The following is a 22230-nucleotide window of genomic DNA, read 5'->3' on the forward strand; positions in this document are numbered from 1 at the left end:
CGCCCCGCCCTGCCCTCGGAAATTATTATTTTCACAACTTTGAATAAGCACTACCCGAGGATGTTCCCACACAAGTTTCAGCTTTCCTGGCTGATTAGTTCCTGAGAAGAAGATTTTTAAAGATTTACATTATATATTCCTATGTTAAACTTCGGCCCCCACCCCCCATTGTGGCCCCAACCTACCCCCATGGGTCCTGATTTTCACTACTTAGTTTCTGAGATTTTTAAAGATTTACTCTATATATTCCTAAGTTAAACTTCTACCACCCCACCCCCCCCCCCCCCATTGTGGCCCCAACCTACCCCCAGGGGTCATGATTTTCCCAACTTTGAACCTACACTACCTGAGGATGCTGCATCACAAGTTTCAGCTTTTCTGGCTGATTAGTTTCTGAGAAGAAGATTTTTAAAGATTTACTCAATATTTTCCTATGTAAAACTTCGACACCCCATTTTGGCCCCACCCTACCCCCAGGGGTCATGATCTTCACAACTTTGAATCAACACTACCCGAGAATACTTCCACACACATTTCAGCTTTCCTGGCTCATTAGTTTTTGAGAAGAAGATTTTTAAAGATTTACCCTATATATTCCTATGTAAAACTTCGACCCCGACCACTGTGGCCTTCCCTATCCCCATGGGTCATGATTTTCACAACTTTGAATCTACACTCCTGAGGATGCTCCCACTCAAGTGTCAGCTTTCCTTGCTCATGAGTTTATGAGAAGAAGATTTTTAAAGATTTTATATATTCCTATGTAAAACGTCGACCCCCCATTGTGGCTCCACCCTACCCCTGGGGGTCATGATTTTCACAACTTTGAATCTACACTACCTGAGGATGCTTCCACACAGGTTTCAGCTTTCCTGGCCTAATGATTCTTGATAAAAAGATTTTTTTTTAAATTTCTCAAAAATTTCCATTAATTTCTAATTATCTCCCCTTGAAAAAGGGCATGACCCTTAATTTTCACAACTTTGAATCCTCTTTGTCTAAATCCTCTTTGTGCTAAGTTTAGTTGAAATTGGCCCAGTAGTTCTTGAGAAGATGTTGAAAATGTGAAAAGTTTACAGACAGAGAGACAGACGACAGACAAAATATGATCAGAAAAGCCCAATTGACCTTTCAGCTCAGGTGAGCTAAAAATAGAAAGTAATCAAAAATCAGTAGTAAGTAATCAAAAGCATGTAAAAGGGCATTTTTAAATTATGACGTACATATTTGGCTTCCTATGTGACCATACATACTACATGTAGCTGCAGAGATCCAGATGCGTATTTTGTCAATATACAGTGTAGGCTGCAACTTTGATTTGATTTTACTGCCGGAAGGTAGGGTTTCCATTCCGAACCATCGACTAGTATTTGATTTTTATTTTCCAAATATCAAAAGAAATTTTGACTACGAAACATCACCTACTGTGGTTTCATTAATATTCAAGGGTATCAATTTTCGTGGATAAAGTGAAAATCATAGTTTCAAGGATATGTAAATTCGTGGCCAATGACACTAATAATACAAAATATTAGTAGGAATTGCAGTTCAATGAATATTTAATTTCAAGGACAAACTTAACAACGAAATCAACGAAAATTGGTATTCAACGAATATTGATGAAACCACAGTACCTAATGATCTTTATTATCTATTTCAAACTAAAACATTGAGAGCATAGACATATCTTAGTAAATACGTAAAGTGAAATGCATTATTTGGTTTATTCTTTGATTACAAACGCTCGAAATTAAGGACAGTGAGTCCCGGTGACCCCATAGTCTTAAGTCTTATATTAGTGTCTTTCCACAAATGATTATTTAGAAATAATTTAATTCTGATTGTAACGCCTCATTTGATTGGCTTAACAAAATTCATCGTATTGTGTGTATAATTTCAAATGTTTTTGGAAAAGAGGGTAGGGGCGTAGATGTAAACAAATTTTAAAAAACGAGATAATTAATGGTCTGGAACTCTCTCTCTCTCTCTCTCTCTCTCTCTCTCTCTCTCTCTCTCTCTCTCTCTCTCTCTCTCTCTCTCTCTCTCATAATTTCTATCTTCTATATCTTACTTAATGTCTTTCCATAAATGTTTATCTAAGAATAAAATTTGCTGTCATAACACCAAATTGTATTTAAGGAATGAATTTAATTTCTACATATATACAGTATAATATAACTTTAAACAGTTTACGCTTAAAATGTAAAGCGTAAAATGTAATTTTACATCAATATCAATTACATTAAAAGATAAACAAATATTTATCACCCCGATTTCCTTAGGGGTCGTATCGAAGGTTTTTATATTTTACTATTAAACCCAATGGTTTCGATTAATTTTCAATTTTTTTTTGTATTTTTGTCGTATGATTTTCTTTTTTTTCAAATATGTCAAATATGTCAAATATGTAAAAAAAATAGTGAAAAAAATGACCAAATAGCTAAATTAAAATTAAAAAAAAATGTTTATCTCATTTTTTTAACACTTTTTCTACAGATGTTTTTATAACTTACTAGTACCTAACAATCTCTTTCTTAATTTTGCAAGGATTTTCTTTTCATCAAACACACCACAAACATACTTAAAGTATATATTAAGGGACATATACTTCAAAAAATCACAGAGGTATAATACTCTTTGTCAAAAGAGCGAATATTCGGGATTCATGACTAAAATCTTTTACGTTACTTAAAGATTAAAACTATCACAAGTCACAAACTAGTACTACCATAAAAAGATAATTATATGGTATCCTTCATTATGTCTTAAATAACATAGATAAAACTTAGCTATGTTATAATATGCAATAAACTATACTCTCGTATGCATTTAGTTTTCATAATACCAGGCCAGTTATCATCTGATGCTTTCCCTGACACCCACCTACATGTACGTACAAAATCAATGAATATCACCGTGCACATACAAATAGAAAGAATGTGTTAAGGACGTTGTTTACTCAGGGTTTGAGTTCTCAAATTCGGATCGTTATAAAGTTCAATATCATGAATAAAATTTGTTCTAATCACTAAAGTATTTATGAAATGAATTATTATTGACAAACCATTCTATATTTTTACTATATTATGGAATTAGGCTCAAACAAAGTTGGACTTTTTCAAAATAGAGGAAATTCGGACTAAAATTTTCAGATTTTGTTTTTCACTTAAATATTTTTGGTAGTACTGTCATATTCAAAGTTAAGATTTTATGTGTTAGTCAACATAATTTTGCATATTTTCTGTTGGTTTTATCTCACTTTTTCGTTTAGATATTTGAATGGCACACACTACAAAAATATTGAAAAATGCTTAAAAATGATAAAAGACACCTTATCTCAAAATTTTGATCATTGACCTCATATAACGTTTATGCCGGCAGAGTAAGGTCAATATACATAGTTTAATGCTATAAATGTTTTGTTATTATCATCATTCAGTTTTTTGTAAAATTAAATAAAAAAGGTGTAGGAATTTGAAAACTAATAGAGGAAATTCGGACTGGAATATTCATAAAAATTGTGAATGATGTTTCATTTTTAAAAGAAGTTAGCAATTTGAATTATTTTCACAATTAAGAAAATCTCAATCAAAGTGTTAAATTTTCGGGGATTTTTCTTAAACTTTCAAAAAATATTCAATGGCCATTATCTCAAAAAGTGAAAAATAGCACTACCATGATAGGTCTTTAACATACAATAGATGGTTTTTCATTATCATCAGTGGAATTTTTTTTCATTCTGAGTAAACGTATACCTTAAATCAAAACTGTAAATATAAATGTAAATGAATAGAAACATGCTTTTAAATTCTGATATATCAAGACGTGTCACACAAATTGTGAGATAACAGTGCCGTATTTACACCCCTGCGAATGTGTTTGGAATGTTTTCTTTATTGTTGCTAAGTTTGTATTAAAACCCGAAGTGCTCGAACGAAAGTTCACGAAACTTTCCCGAGATTTGTTCAGTTCCTGTGAAATTTCGAGCGGATATTTACTATAAAATAAAATAAAACGATGAGATTCAACATTGGGTTGCTTAATAAAATCATAGCCTTGTTCGATGATTTTGGTGTGCTTCACCATGCAGAATGGATGTGTGTTTTGTACAAAACTTAGTATATTGAGCCATTTTAAAGGAACATTCTGCATAAAATAGTACAGTTTTTTCACTATTAGTGCTATTACTACGTCAGGCGCGGATCGAAAATTAATCCTAAGGGGGTCGCTACTTAGCATGTTATTTGTTGCAAGAGCAGAAAAAACCTATATTCTCTATTGTCACATTTATTTCTAGAACTCTTTTCATCCACTAATTAATGGATAATAAGTTTAAGATCAATAAATGCGTGTAGATATATATTTGACTACAAGTATCCAGATTCTGGGAAAAAGATTATAAACACGAGGCGCGATTTTAACTGCAAAAGTGAAAGCGTCAAATAAAACCACGTGGTCTAATTTAAATGACATTCGCAGGGTTGTTCAGTTTATTTTTGAAACGCCAGTAAAAGCTGCTTGGTCCGATTTCATATCAAATTTTGTGTAAGCTTTTAAAAGATGATTATACTAAGTATATACATCTATATAATAATACACATTGCAGTAGTTTTTTGGCTAATTAAGCCTTATGCCAATGAAAAAATGATGTACAGTTTTTTATTATAGAAAACCAACGATATAAAAAGGGCATCGCGCTATTGTGCCCCCGATGTCAAGGCGGCGATGATTCTATAACGACTTTGACATCGCATTATATAGAGTCTAAATATAGGTAGTCTGGAAAAAAAACCCAGTGTACATGTTGTGAACCATCATTTCTGAGTTTTGTTTTGTTTACAATCAATGCGTAACATGCAGTTTGAATAAACCCAAACATTTAGGGGACGAAACTAAACGATTACCTTTCCCAAATATTCCCATGAAGCAATACAATATCTAATATCGTAAACAAGTTTTAATATTCAATCATTTGTCATAGCTATCCCATTCTTGTAAAATAGATCTTTCACCTTTCGGTTTATTGAGGCTCTTTTATAAATTGACACCTTTTTGTCACATCACACATGAGCATATACGTAGTATATGAACGATATTACCACATAGATTGCATACCACTTTTTGGAAGCCGTTAATTCATTTCTCGATGAATTAAAAATTACCTATTTCCTCAATCCTATTATGAAATGTAACGTGTGTCAGCATATATATATATATATATATATATATATATATATATATATATATATTATATATATATATATATATATATATATATATATATATATATATATATATATATATATATATATATATATATATATATATGGCTCACGATCGCCACAAACAATTGATATTGTTAAAAAAAATAATTACCGGACACGCATTCAGTCCTTTCTTCAGGATACAAGAAATAAATTACATTAAGAAAAAAAAAATCTTGCACTACAACTAACACTAATAAAGAAACTATAATTAAGCGTATATTAAATAGTTTCCTTAGTAGTGTTAATTAGCTGTAGTTGTAGGCCATACAAAAAAAACCAACAACTCAGAATGCATCATTGGATTGTTTAGATTGTTTAAAATAAAACATAAATGTTTGGGTTCAGGACCTTCAACTCCAGGGTTTCTAATGCCCTGTAAGATTTCTCACATGAGTTGCGGGTTCAGTATAACCCTCGTTTAAAAGCTTACACAAAATTTTAAATAAAATCGGACTAAGCAGCTTAATTTAACTAGCAATGATCATATATCCTTGACGTGATAAGATGATGTGCACGGTGATATTTATCGTTTTTGTACATGTAGGTAGGTGTCAGGGAAAGGATTGAATGTAGAACACGAATAGTAATGCATGTTTACAACAGCTAGAGTTAAGCATCATATGATAACTGGTATTATGAAAACTAAATGCATACGAGAGTATACAGTTTAGTATACAGTTTATTACATGTAATAACATAGCAAGGTTTTATATATGTTATTTAAAGCATGACAAAAGACACCATAAAATTATAATTATATTTTTATGATAGTTCTAGTTTGTGACTTGAATCATTATCATTTTCAGTAACATAAACAAGATTTTATTCATGAATCCCAAATGTTCACAATTTTGAAAAAGAGTATTCTACCTTTCGTTATTTTTTTAAAAGTATGTTTTTAAATATGTGCTTAAGAAATGTTTGTGGTACATGTATGATTATTTTGGATATAAAGAGAGTTATTGCAAAATTTTATTGAGAGAATGTTAGGTAAAAAAATTGGTTTAAAAACTGTTTTTCCAAGAAACCCGTGGGCCAATTTGAAATGTCACGAAATAATACATAACCCGAAAACCTTTAAACTCCTTAGGTACATAAATATTTTTATTGATTTAATAACTGAAATTGCTCGAGAGATCAGCTTACATTTTAAGAAACACGTATACATTCAAATATTTTACAAATATTTTATCGGCACAAAAAATCGATTATGATAACAAAGGTCCACATATGCAAATCATAATTATTATATGTTAATTATAAAACATCATTCAATTTCATACTTACCTGAAATGAACAATTCTGACATTTTAAAGTAGTGCATCGTTTTTTGTATGATGTACAATCATTGATGAATAAGAAAGTTATTTTCAACATCGTTTTAAATTTATTTTGAAAGAAAAAAAAAATGTTTATAATGACATTTATACGATGTTATAATGGTATTGGACATTTCCGATATCTTATTTCTATGAAAAAATGATTGCTTTCAAATGAATATATTTTGAACAGCTGAATTAAAAATGAAATTTGTCTACAATTGCTACGGTGTTGAGGAAAAATAGTTAATCATGTATTAAAACAGATATTTGATATATTTTTAGGTTGTTGTTAACTAAAAACTATATAAATATTTTATAATTATTACCGAAAAATACCCCAAAAAAACTATTTGAAAACACTGAATTTAATCTAATCATATTGTTATCAGATACGGATGCACTTTATGACGTACATCATGATACTTTTTCAATAATTACTCGGCAATAATATTTCACGTTGTATATCTTTTATATATTAAGAGGGCTCAGTGGTTTTGGCCATTTTTAGACAGTATTGATCTTCTTTAGAAAAGAACTCTAATAAATGAAATTCGTACGCAAGTTTCTAATTGGAGAGCTCTTTGCTATTGTGTTTAATAGATTCATCCATGATATTTTTTTTATTTCTTGCTTGCTGTTTTCATGATTTTTGAGTCTGTAGATTTAATACTACCGTGTATGCGTTTATTTATGTTGTCCTCAGCGCTGTACAGTTATCATTAAGGTTCCTCACTACACCTCGAAATAGTTTCTCAAATCAGCAGAAAATTACTTGATTATGGTAGATAGCATGATGGATAAGAGGTATAAAAGCCAAATAGGCAAAAATGAGCAATTTTGAAAAAAAAATTATATTTTTAAAAAATGGCATTCAGTAATCATGACCAAAACCCCTGGTGGGTTCAAACTCATGATTTGCGGTTTACAAGCCTGATACTTAATCCACTGAGCTATGTCGAGACACAAATGAACCGATTGATACAAACAGTTGAACAAAACATTTTAATCGTCATCTTGTGACGTAGTGTCTTTTTTAAAGTATAAGTCTAGGTGTATTTACATGTAGGTACTTTAACCCAGGGCTTTTCGGATTTTTTCCTTTGTGTGTTGTTTGTTGTATTTAACACCAAAGGCGTCCTTAGATTCACTTACACAAGAAAGACATTGCAAAGTTTTGCCATTCCGTTGTTTAAGATATCTTTATCCGCCCCGTTTTTCATAACATATTGAGTTCTTTTCCTTTATTTTCAATATCAAGAATTATGTATCTCCATGCTACAAAAAAAAGTTTGCCTTCTTAGAGCACCATAATTTCACACTCGACTGATCCTGTTTTTTTTTTTTTTTACCTTTTTACGTGGGACACTTTGATGCATCGTTATGCTAACTGTTTAGGGTTTGTGTGCATCAGAAAAAAGGTTAAAGAAGCATCAGATTTTAAATTTGCAAAGCAAGCAAAAAGCTGTTCACTGTAAACCGCATACAGTAAGCAAGAGTTCCGTAGCTGCTTCTCTTGCATGTAAGAGCACCTATAGTTTTTTCAAGCAGTGCAAACTTTGAACTAATTCTTTCGAGATACGCAAGGAAAACAAAAGGGACCTGACCATTGGACATAATAAACTAAGGGCCAACATAGCTTCACATCAAGAATGAACCGAAAAAGAAACCATTGTTGTTATTAGTTCTCCCAATTCTTTTATGTATACATGTACCAACATCCAAGATATTTTGATATTAGCACTAACAATTGCTATCAAATTATTGGATTTTAACAAATGTTATAATAAATAATAATATCCATACTGTGACACTATCAGGGGTAGTAAGGAAAATAATAAGCAATTTGTTTCGAAGCAAACCGCTTTGCATACATTAGCAATTTGTTGACGCCTTTTGTTTCCAAAGCCAGGACGCCAGGATACAAAACAGCAAACTTAATCTTCTTCATTTTGAAATTTCGAATTGTATCATAATAATAAAGGATTCTTTGTGATAAGTAGATCAATTTTTACGAAATTCATAAGAAAATACATGAAAGAGAAAGCCTACACCCATCCCACTCTAGCCTCCATCCCTCCCCAGAAAAAACCTCAATTACACTTTAACCTCACCATCTATACTCTGTCCAATTTCCCTTGATATTTTGATAATCATAAATAACTTTGTGCACAAACTATGTTCATCCACTTATATGAAAATGTCCAGATTATCTGTTTTAAGATGCTCCCTTCAACCACTTAAAGCTTCAATATATACCCCAGAATAGAAATTTGCGGGGATTTTGCATTGCATAAGCCATGAATAGCCCGTATGATAACGTTGAGAAATTGTCTGAGGTATTCCTAGTGAGTTCCGAATGGTGAAAAGCTGTAAACAATATCCGTAAGAAATCTGTTTTCGTTCCTGTGAACTTTTATGAGTGAAAAATGATAATGTGTTAATGAAGATATCTTGGATATTTCCCCTTCAGTCGATTTCAACTGTATCTCTTTTACAGGTATGTGTATTTTTATCAAAAATTCATCAGAAAATGATGGAAGCAGTAATTTGGAACAGGCTATAAAATACCATGAAATGGCCAATTTATCCTGAGAAAGTTGACAAGAATATTTTAATTTTACTTTGCTCCAACTTTCATTGTTAGAATACCACAGTTTAGCACTCGCAAATCTTCTTTATATTTCATAACTGCAAATCACGTTTTTTGACATATTCTTCGCCTCTAATATTTCAGTTTTAAAATTTGTTTAAGAGTTGCATAAAGTAAAAAATCATAATACATATGTCAACAGGTTATTCTTTAACAATGACGTATGCACCATGGATAAAGGTTGCGACAATGTGAATAAAGAATGGTTATTACATTTTGTTTATCCAGTTACCATGTAGAGTGTTATGTTATAAACATGGTCACTTCTGTTTGTGGATGTCTACATGTTTAATCAAAATGAAGATTATCGTGAATTACATTTTCCACGATGGAATCGTTTTAAACGTTAACATTTGATGTTGCTGTTGAATATAGATTGACATATGTAAACTATGATTTATATTCGTTAATTATAGTTGGTTAAGGTCAGACGCGACCTATCTTCCATTTTATTTCTATTTTTTCCTATCTCCACAATGTGAAGGTTTCTAAAAGTAATTTCAGAAATATATTTTCATGTTATATGATATTTTTTTATTTAGATATAATGTGTTTAATTGAAAATTTATAAACGTGACTTTATTTATAAGCATTCAGATGCATTTTGCATGCTGTTTTAAGAAAAATTCTAAATATTCTAGCTCTAAAAATAGCTTGGTAATGTAACCTGACTTTTTGGTAATAAACAGCTAGTTCTAAATGTTATTAAATAAGGAATAGTATATCAAGGAAAATTATATAAAATTGAGGAACGTTTCAGTTAATACTTTCACAAATCGTGAAATTTTATTTATCCGATAAACTCTGTTTTGCAGTCGCAAATGATTGTTTTCAGTGTTATAGTGTACAATTTGGAAAGAAAGATGATCGCGTAAACTGTGGCTTACAGATGTAAGATAGAGATAAACGTGTTTAACTATAATAGTTAACTGTCCGTAGACTATGTTTAGCACGTTTTTTTTATTTGGCGTGCCATAGAAGTGATTTAGAATAAAGGAAAGGTAACATAAAGTTTACATATGCCACACAATCAGCGCCCAAATAAACACTGAACTCTTTTATGATTGTATGCCACCTGACCACACAAAAGATAATGTTTTATTTAATGAGGTAGTACATATTCAAAGACAATTGTTTACAAAGAGTAACGGAAGAATTTGCATATTTCTTAAATCTAGTGATTCTTCAAAATCACAACATTCTACAAATACCAAACTATATTTACTGGGTAGAGTGTCTATCTTTAATTCCCACCCTAAGCTAAATACGAACTCGAATGACCATGTAGTAGAAATCTTTGACTGACCTATTTGTGGCATGAACATTCAAAAAATATATTTTGGTTAAAAATGAAAGTTCGCAACATATTATTAGATCATGTACAAAATTCACCAAAAAGTATAAATTACAGACTGTTTAAAAAATCGTTGGCTTTGTGGAATATTTTTTGAATTTGCCAACTGAATTTTGGAAGAAGTATTGCATTTTTAGAACTGGTAATGCAAAATTACCTATTGAGACAGGAAGATATTTAACATTTCAAGAGAGAATAAAATTTGTAAATTATGTACTTGTAATGAATCAATATGTGGATATTACACATAAACTATAGATGGAGATGGATAGGTCATGTATTAAGAAAACCAACGAACTACATCACAAGAATGGCACTAAGATGGACTCCAGAAGGAAAAAAGAGGAAAGGCCGTCCAAGAACAACAAGAAGGCAAACTGTTGAAAAAGAACTTAGAGACATGAACCTTACCTGGGGAGAAGCGGAAAGGATAGCCAAGAACAGAGAAGAGTGGAAATCCCTAGTCCTTGCCTATGTGCCTCCGGGTGCAACAGGACTAGGTAAATAGGAAGGTAGGTAATGAAATTAGAGATGAATTCCACTATTTGTTTAACTGTTCTGACATTTGTATAACAGATTCTAGAAACATTTCTTTACTAAAATATTATACATCAAACCCAAATGTTATAACATTTAAAAAACTGTTTAATGTATCAAACAAAAACCAACGTATTTCTAAATTTCTAAATACCACTACCGAGAGAGTTAGCTCTCTTGGTTAATGTACTTACTCTTCTTTACGATTTTATTTGATTATATATAAATTTATCTCTACACTGTAAACACAGTTTATTGATAATAAAGCTCATTCTCATTGCCAGTTGTTTAAATATCCTTGCATTCTAATATTAAGCAAATTAATGCTTAAACACACGTTCATTGAAACAAATCCAACACACGAATGAAAATATGTCCGCTGACGAGAGGAAATCGGAACGTGTCTAGCTAAAGATGCAAATAGAATTCTTTACTGAATGCACGTTGTTCAATTCTATAAACCTAAACTAGTTATTTTGAATGACACAAAATATATTGGTAATGACAGTGAGAAATTCGAATGTGTAAGGAAGTTGATCACAGCAACAGAACACTCAATACCAAATCACATTTTTTTAAATAATCATTCAATTTCTCTCTTCTATTTCAATATATGCGGATTACTGGTAATACATTCATATTTTTAACGGAGATGTTATAAGAAATAGCAATATTTTTTAATAAAGTCCGAACCAAAAATGGTTTTATTAATTTTATTGATATATTCTTAGAATTGTCTGAAATTACCATTCCTGAGAAATATATGGAATGTATGAACCAGTAACTAACTTTCTAACCAACCATTTTGCAAAAAAAAAAAAGAAAAAGAAAGAAATTAAAACCCTTACGGACTCGATTGTTCTATACTTCGCACTGAACAAATATTTCAATTGATATATTCGAAGATTATTCTGGAACTTCAATTAAAAATATTTACTGAGATATAAATGAAAGTAAGAACAAGTACATGTACTTATTCCTCTATCCAACTATTTTGCAAAAAAAGTTCAAAATCCTCACAAATTCGCCCGTTTAACTTTGCACCCTATCAAATAAACAAAATCGTGCTCAGTAGGCACGAATTCTTATGGTACCGGATACACGTCGAGGGATTGGTGTTAATACTACCAGGGACGAATCTGACCTAAGCTTTCATCACAGCCGTCAGCAATACAAAGGGCTTGGCAACGGAGTGGCTACATTAGCAACATCTGCTACATTCTCTCTCTGGTGGAAGAGTTGACCATCATAACAACATGCAAATCTATGATAAATCTATGATGGTGGAGAACATAAATAAAAACAACAGGCACATCTGTGCTGGTGAAAAAAAGAAATAGATACACGAGGAACTTCATGCTGGTGAAATAAATAAATAGAAATCATTTGACAAACATGTTTTCCAACCCTTTGGGAAATTAGGAAATGTTTTAATAATTGTGTGGTTGTGTTGAAAACAAATAAAATCCCTAAAACTGTGCATGATTTCACAAAATCGTGCTTTATAAATACAGTTTTTGGGAGTATTATCGAATGAAATGTTTTTGTAAAGATTCTCCTCTAAACCTTAACAAAATTTTCTTGATGACTATATACAATGCAGCTGTTTTTTAAAATCAATGTGAATTTCAATGCATTGGTAGTGTATGCATCGATGGTAAAAAAAGAAGAATTAGTTTCCGGACCGAGCAGATGACGTAACGACATACAGAATTACACGTAACTTCTGACAAATGTTAACATATTACCTCCTCAAATTAACTCTGCTTGGAGTGGTTACTTAAGGTTGTAATGATAATGTCTCCGAGACGCAACCGGAAATGATACAACTCTCGGAGCAAATGACCAATCAATGATCGCCGTTATCGATGAAGCATGTTGACCCCCAAGTGTTATTGAAACAGGATTTCACGTGGGAACGCTATTAAATTAAATGGTTTTATAATTTCCTTTCGAATATGCTAGCAAACCCATTCACGTAGTTTACGTTTAATGAGGAAAACACGATCCTTTGAATTAAACATGTCATAATTACTAAAGGGAAGCTATGTACCAAGGTTACTACAGCAAGGAAGTGGTAACTACTTTCAAATTAGTTTTCAGAACTCTTTGATTGCTTGTTCGAGAGACAAGACACCGTTTGAATGCACAGAATATATGCAACTGTAATGCTATTGTTGTGCAATTAATGGACGGGTAAATATCAAACTAGAGGTGTACTATATTTCAAATACAGAAAATGGTGTAAAAGACATTAAAATATGGCACGAACATGTTATGCTTGAAAGAATAGTACAATAAGAGACAGTTTTCCCCTAAAGCAATAGAAGTGACATTTTTGTCAAACCACAATCTTTATTAAGTTAATGATAGAGTATACTGTTTACATGTTTTCAGAATAACAATGCTGACACTGCATTATCCACCTATAATTCACACCACTCTATCGATCACACACTAATGTACTACACACTAGTATGCCTTGGTATAGTACAGAGTCAGTACAACACAGCACAGTACTTAATACAAATCATGGTGGTGTGGTGTAGTATTTATTGAATTCATAATACATTTTACCCCCCGGAAAACCCCCAAATTGTTGCCATTAATTACAATGGATAAGCAAATTACATTTGTCATCTTTACTATATATGTTACCATGGCAACAATATTACATAGCAACAAAAGAATGGTGATAGACTTTTTTACTCATCAAATATTTATACAATGTAACGAATGAAGCTTGGCCACCGAATTTTGATTCATACATAGAATTGATTTTAAAACAAGTTTTGACATTATTACCTATTAATTGATAAATTGCTCTCATTGCCAGATGCAAATCGTCCGATTCATCTCGACACTCTGAGTCTCGTATGATCTAATGAACCGACCCTGGCAATTCGACTTGATCCGGTGTAGAGAAGAATTTTGACCCGGATTGAAAAATTGACCCGGGGGTTATTTTTCCAACGTTGAATATGAAGACATAGGGTATTGAATAAAGATCCTAGTCCATTTAAAATGCATCGTAGAATTTTGATCGTGAAACTGGTTCTTATTCAACAGCATATTAAAGGATATTAATGATTGATATTCATTTTCAAATTAATATATCATAACATTAGGAAAAACATGAAGCATTTTAAAGTTTAGCTCTCGATTTATCAGATTAACCCTTCATGTTTGCAACTATTTTAAATATAGTTAACTTTTAGCATATAATCGCTGTGTTTTGTGATATTTATATTTTTACAAATAATGTCTTTATCAAAAATATTTTTGTTTTGTTTTGCATGGTTACACGAAATAAATGAACTATTTCGTCCAGAAATACTGTTTTCATACATGTTTATTAATTCTGCTGAACTTGGGGTGTAAATATAAAATTTACACTGCATCATATTGTTAATTTTGTATTTACACCTACCCAGTGAATTGAAATTGTCATTTTGTAAATTGCAATTTTCATAGCAGAAACTAATATATAAATACAAAAATTGAAATAGTCAAACAATAAAATGCTTTCTTTGGTGATTCATTTGGAATATGAAGGTGGTGACATTGCAGAAAAAAACCCATAACCGCGTTAGCGGGGCGTGTAGATTTCCGTCTGGCCATTTCTATAGAGCTATGCATTAACTTTAAGTTTCCGTAAGAAATAGAGGGGATCATACTCGGTAGATGTAAATAAAACATATTGTAACTTTTGTTCATACACCCACTAAGTTTTATCAAAACTGAAGTTTTTAGCTATTTTATTTACATCTTCCCAGTAAGTTTACAAACAATAAGACCTACCCTGTAAACAACAATAAAACAATAGGCTTACAGTATTGCATTCGTTAAAGAGAAAGCTTTTACAGCAATCACTTTTAAAGTTCATTTTCCTTTAATTTCAATACATGTGCATTTGAGCCATGCTGCATGTTTTCATGCATACTCATTCCTTAACTATGCTATAGTACATGTGACTTTCTATTTCCATCTTGAAAACCGGTGTATTTTCAATGGCCTTTAAATTATTTTTTTTTGTACAATTTAAATATCTAAATTATTTTTCTCAAAAAATTAACATCAATTGTATCACTCTTTTGTCATTGAAGTGGTTAAAGACATTTTTTCAATAAAAATGTGCATATAACAATTAAATTCTTTTATTGCGTTAATGGAGAAGGCTTACATAGGCATTGCCTGCTGCCTAATCCATTTATGTAAATGTATATTTGCATAATAAAATATGTTCAAATCAAATCAAGTAGATGATCAGGCTTAATGGTTAATATTAAATGCATCCTCTCCCTGTAGATTTTTCCGAGTTTAAAATTTCGTTAATGGAATTGCTTTAACTAGAGCTTCAAAAATATCCAAAACCGGGCTACTCCCTTAACACGCACGAAAAAGTGTCTAAAATATCAAGTAGGCCTTAAGATCGGTTTGAGCAAGTTCAATTCAAAGACAGGTCAAAACTTTGTTGTTGGGGTCAATTTTCAACATGGTCATTTTTCAACCGGGTGAAGGTTATCAGATATAAGAAACAAGAGGCCAATTGGCCTTAACAGTCACCTGAGTGGCATTTGACCCATACACAACCTTGTCGAGGTGTCTCATATATTCATTTTATTGGGTTTCATTCTGGAGTAGAAAAATTATAAATTTGTAATGACGACCACCTCCCTGCCTGAAATCTTTCAAAAAAAACTATGAAACCTATAATTTTTGCGAAAAACTTAAAGATCTGGTCTACAAAATCATTTAATACAGTTTTACTATATGGCCATATTGGTCCCACCCTAGAGCCAGAATCCTGACCCAGGGGCCATGAATTTCACAATTTTGGTAGACTTCATAATTTCACAATTTAGATTCCTCCTACCACAGAGATGCCTCACACCAAAATTGGCAATAATTAGCCTTGTAGTTTTTAAGAAGTTAAAAATGTAAAATTGTTAACACACGACGGACGATGCACGACGCCGGACGAAAAAATCTAAGCCGTGGAAAAATGACCCCGGGTAGAAATTTCATGACCTTTGGTCTCAATTTTCAACGTTCATAAAGTACCCCCGGATCAATTTTCAACCCGGATCAAAATTCTTCGTTACACCGGCTCTTTGCTTCAAGTTTCTTTATGGCAAAATATTTATGATTATACTCTGATTAAAAATCTTTGTCATATATCATATTTACACCACCATGAATGAAAACTCAATGTTTATTATCCAAATAAATCAATATCAATATATAAATAAAGTAGTAAAATAAAACCTTAACTATTGGTTTGTATTTTTTTTATATACATTGTATCGTGTTACAATAGTAATCGAACACACACAACAGTTGTACAGCGTTGCTAAACAATCAAAAGCTTGTAAATCACAAAATTTGTATAAAAACAAAATGAATAATTACAAACGGTATTGACGACCAATTAGTCATGCTAAATTCAATTAACATCCCTTTTACCGTCGATAGATAGCGTTTGTCGTTTTTTTTGATTGATCAAAAATACGAAGCTTTTTCTGCCCACACCGGAAGACGCGACATACAAGGTGCGTTCGAATTCAGCGGAGTAATAAACCCGTTTACACATGCCTGAGATTACTGTTCAAAATGAAAAAAAAAAACAAGCAAGAGAATTATGACAAAAAAGTCTCTACTGTCGGGGTCAAGGTGACTTGGAGTCGTTGCGATCATTTCCGCGTGTTTTCTGATGCTGTAGGAGGGAAGCGTTTCCTCTCGGAGACAGATAATTAGGTGAGATATGTGATCAAAAATCACAGGCTCTACATGAATGAACACTGGGCTTTGTGGAACGGCTAACCTTCGTGCTTGTCCCTGACTATCTGTTCAACAGTCTCTCTTCCTCCGTGGTCTAACCCACATAGCACAGTACAACGCTTACACAAGTAAATGTGCTTAAAATCAATGTGTCTTTTTAAAAAAAAATACATATACCATTATTATGCAAAACAATAGTTTTTTTCATTTTTCTAAAAAGATTGAAAGTAAAATTACGAACTCTTTGTGAATCCCAGGCACGTTGCTGCCCCCCCCCCCCACTTTTTGTCATAGCGGACATTTTCATTAAAAGTGAATTGATATTGGATCCCCCTACCATTTTTTGGGGACCCCGTCAAAAAAAAATGGAAGTAATATTGAAGTTTTGAAATTCAGTGTATTATGTATGCTACATTAACATATCATTCCAAACCGGACTAGGATTTTCAAGATTTAGGCATATTGTGGTTTTTTTTAAATTTCCTTTTTAAGATTTTTTGGACGTGTCTGCCCCCTCCCTTTTCAAAAGCGATACTACGTGCCTGCATCCATTCTTTCTTTATTCTTTATTAAAATGAAGATTATGGCACAGAATGTTTACAATTCACAATGCACAAATGTTACAATATTCATTATTTATCCATGAAATTTGGTAATGGTAATGGACTCCACCGAAATCTGATGGGATCCTTTTTACTGCCATTCGACAAATATCATTCTTTAATGAAAATGCAACAGCAGGTGTTCGCTATCTACAAAGATATCAAATGTCAAATGTCGGGAAACGTATCACATGAAATTAACCCAGAAGTGGATTAAAAGACTTTCACTGTACAAACCGACTTTTTTTTTGAGTTCAGATAAAACATATCAATAATGAATAGTTTACCAAATCAGAGATCGGTTAAAAGCTTTGAAAAGTACTTATATGTAGAATATGTTGAAACATTTTCTTAAACATTTGGTGTGACCGATATTCTTGCAGTGATGCATCGTCTTAGCTGGCATATTTGGAATTAGACCCCCCCCCCCCAAAAAAAAAAAGAAAGAAAAAAAGGAAAAAGAAAAAGAAACTTCACATTAATTTGTACTTTTTAAAACATAGTTTTGCAGTGTTTCTAATTAAGTTAAGCTGTTTGTTTCTTATCAATATCCTAAAAACACTCAATCATTTGTGAAATCAAGGCTTGAAATTTTTATTCAAATATTAACTGTTATATATAACAAAAACGTCTATTACGGTTTAAAAAAAAAGAACAAGTTAATATTCATGTTACAGAAAGAATTTTATATCTTAGCAACCATGATATATTACTGACAAAGAATTATTTTTGCAGAATTCGTAGAAAGCTGTTACAGTTACTGTAAACAAGCAACGACATACAGATGTATCCATCTTGCTGTAGAACTACGACCCAAGACTAGGAAAATTCATTTGGGCAAACAGATCGTAAATTTACACTTCTGAACCAATAAGTTATCGTCAACATCACACAGCGAACTACATGTACTAGTAAAGGAAAATGGTTTACGTGTTTACAAACAGTAAAAATGGCGATACCTGAATTAAGATAATACAATTAATATATTTATCAGACAAATTAAGAGTCAGCAGCAATGACAGTTCTTCAAGATGATTTAGAGAGTAAATAACTTTGAAATTTTGTGTCCAGCAATTTATACATATTTTTTCCATATTTGCTCTCCGATCTGTCAACCCAAATTTTCCGGCAGAAGCAAATAAAGTTTTGCAGGCAGCTGTAGATAAGGAAACTGTTCTTCCGTGCACATTGCTTTATTTGTTAATACTCTGATACCGTAATAAAACGCTTGTAAAACGCTCAAAATGCTAATGTAAGGATTATGAATCTAAAGAATGACTTCCGACTTCCAGTAACAATAACATTATTAATGTATAATTATCTTTCACTCAGATCGAAAGAGGTGAGAATATAGTCTGAACAGAATTGAATGCAAAGAATTGAAAACTCGTGAATAAAATATGGACGAGGATGGAAATGCAATATGCAATTTTTAGTATGTGTCTCATTTCAGTAAATTAAATGTAACCATGGCTTTTTAAATATTTGATAATCGGAGATAACTCGATGGATTCACTGTGTCTAGAGTAATAACACTGTTGCTTAAATACTGAGTCAATAGAGCTTTACTTTAAAAATCAATGGATTTGGTCAATGCATATGATTCACAGTTAGAAGGCGACAAGAGATAGCGAAGTCTAAATGGTATACGACGATAGGCCCAGTAATGAAATTATTCCTGGCTTTGGCGGCACTGTCACGAAGCAAATTCAATTGGAAGAAAAAAGTGAGAGCAAAAATCGGAATGTATGCCAAAAACCGTTACACACAGCTTAAACAATGGGCAATTATTAGAGATAAAATTGTTCACACCTCCTCATCATCCTTTTTCGTCACCACACATCACCTAGATAAGCTGTTTTACTATTAGATATATGCAGATAATATGCCGAAAATATCAATAGTATGATGCCACAGAAACTGGTATTTTTTCATACAGAACAATGTTGTCTTACTTAAAATACTGCCTTTATTGGTTGAAAACTGATTCATTTGAAATATGTGGTCCGATTTTGAAGAATTATCGGTACCGCAACAGTGTAATAACATGTGCAAGATCAGACTGATGCTAAACTCACTTATAATGGACTACCAAAGGTTCATGTGTAAATGTTTAGAATACAAGAACAAACGAATGATGTCACGCTAGTATTTTAAACAAATACTGTATGTAGTGTTATTTTCGCACCGTGTAATTTTCGCCCTTTTACTCTTTGAAACATTTTCGTTCCGTCTTGAATTTGCCCAGACACAATGAAATAATTTTAGACATTGGAATACGACAAGTTTTAAATTCGCCCGCTGACAAGGAGGACGAAAGGGGCGAAAATAAAACGGGGGCGAATATTTCCCTGTACACAGAATTCAAAATTTTCCATAAAGTTTTCAAGTATTTTATTTTCTAATCCATATCAAATCATTTCAGTAGATAAAAATAAAAAATAATCATCATTCTAGGAGAAAAAATCCTGAAAGATATTTCTTGCTTTAAGATTTATTGTATAATTGAAAATTTTGCTGTTTTAGGCATATTTCATCGTATGTATCGAAACTCCCCCGCAGTCCCAACTGTTTATAGATTTGGTCGATTGTTTATTCAATTTAAAGTGTTACTGCTATCTTAATTAAATAAAAGCCATTTATATTCATGCGCTATGCCAGATATCGGTCAATCGGAAAATAAATACATAATTACATTGCAGTGGAATCTTGCTCAAAATCATTTGGAAATGTAAAGATACTGTTGCTGTTGTTTTTTTAATTTTAGTGCCAATGACTTGCCCGCTCTTGTCAAACACATGGTTAAATTTGGAAAAGTATTTATTTGTCCGTCTTTTATTTGTACAGTAGCTAATAAAGTGAAAAAACCCTGAAATAAAACAAGTTTTACGAAAATACTTTTTCCGGATCCTTGTTCATTTAAGGCCAATTTACATTGTAAAAACTCATTGTGTTGAATGTTCTTTAAAATATCTCTGATTGATATTTTAAAAAAAATCATGTATTTTCATTCTTTTTTTAAAAATAAAATGTAATTAATTCTTTTTTTTTCAATATACAAGACAATTTTTTAAAAAAGTATTTTTATTGAAACTATGTCTGATATATTGCAATGTTTTTAATATATATGCGTTTAATGAAAAAACCCTAATATCATATCATTTTTATTAAATTAAATTTTAGAAATCGGTTATTCATTTACAAATATCATTTTAATTATCTCTAAAACCAAGAAAACAATTGAGAAAAAATCAATTCTAAATGTTCTAAATGCACTTCGATTAATAACAACGGCACCGCTAAGCGGAACATCCTCTTGCTAAATAAAAAAAATTGTGGAGGGGGGGGGGGGTTGCATTATTTAGGATCGATATACAAGTAATTGAAAAGACCAAATATTTATCTTCACAAAACATCTTTGAGCTCTGGGGTGTATCCATGGGTAGGTGGGGGGGGGGGGGTGTTACATTTACGTGATTGTTCAATCTTCTCATCACTAGCGAAAATAAAACACACAACACATGTTTTAAACTTTAGTAATACTAGATTTTGACCCGTGCGTGGACCAGTTGACATTGCATATCGAACATTTACGAAATAGGTACATCGACATACCGTATTATTGACATTTATACATAACAAAGCTATAAGCCTACAATAATACTATTAATTTAACTACACTTTCTTTAGTTTGAATAATCTGTGTCTCGGAAAAGGCCCTCACCACAGTTGGAATGCCTCCCAATATACCCGTAATGTAGCAGAAAATTGCAGAATTGCTCCGCGAACGATTTTGAAGAAAATTAATGAATCCATATAATGGAAGAATTCAACACTTTTTCACCAACGTACACGTATTTTCTTTGCTACAGAGACAATACACGGAACGCATTCTATTGTAAAACTGGGTCCGTAGGACATTTTTCATTTTACGATAAAACATATTCTATCTCCATTCTTCTAAGAAATATAATGTTATTTATTTTTCATGTAATCAAATATTTTTGTCATCATGAAGACAAAAGTAAGTACATGCATAGTTGAAATGTATAATTGTTACTGTATACAGGGAAATATATTCGCCCCCGTTTTATTTTCGCCCCTTTCGTCATCGTTATCAGCGAGCGAATTTAAAACCGGGCGAATTCAATGTACCAAGTTATCTCTTTAGTACACATGTGTGTCTTGGCGAATTTAAGACGGGATGTAACTGTTTGAAAGTGTAGAAGGGTGAAAATAACTCTGTATACAGTATTTTATACTTTCTCTCATAAGAAATCATTAATATATATGAACAGAATATATAGCAAATTTACAATGAAAATTTACCGTATTTGACTTATCATTTCTGAGTTTATTCATGCAAATATGATATTGTGGAAACATAAACTAAAGATCCTGTTAGCGTGAATGTATTGCGTAGGCGCAAGATTGTAAAATTTAAAAAAATCAGATGATTTCCGTTTTTTTAAAGGAATTTTCTTTGATTATTAATTACATGTAGCGAAGTTTAACTGAGAAAAAATAAAAACAAATTGGTAATCTTCAAGTACCAATGATGTTTAAAATATATAAAACAAAAGACAGCATTCTTCCGATTTATCGGTATTAAAGACTAAAAATTCGAGTCTGTTATTTTTATATAGTAGTATAGATAGTTATATTCTCTTTATTCAATGAAACGTATCTAAAGATCTAGCGATTTGTAGTCTGCCCT

Source organism: Magallana gigas, chromosome 9, assembly GCF_963853765.1.
Source record: "Magallana gigas chromosome 9, xbMagGiga1.1, whole genome shotgun sequence".
Classification (NCBI taxonomy): domain Eukaryota; kingdom Metazoa; phylum Mollusca; class Bivalvia; order Ostreida; family Ostreidae; genus Magallana; species Magallana gigas.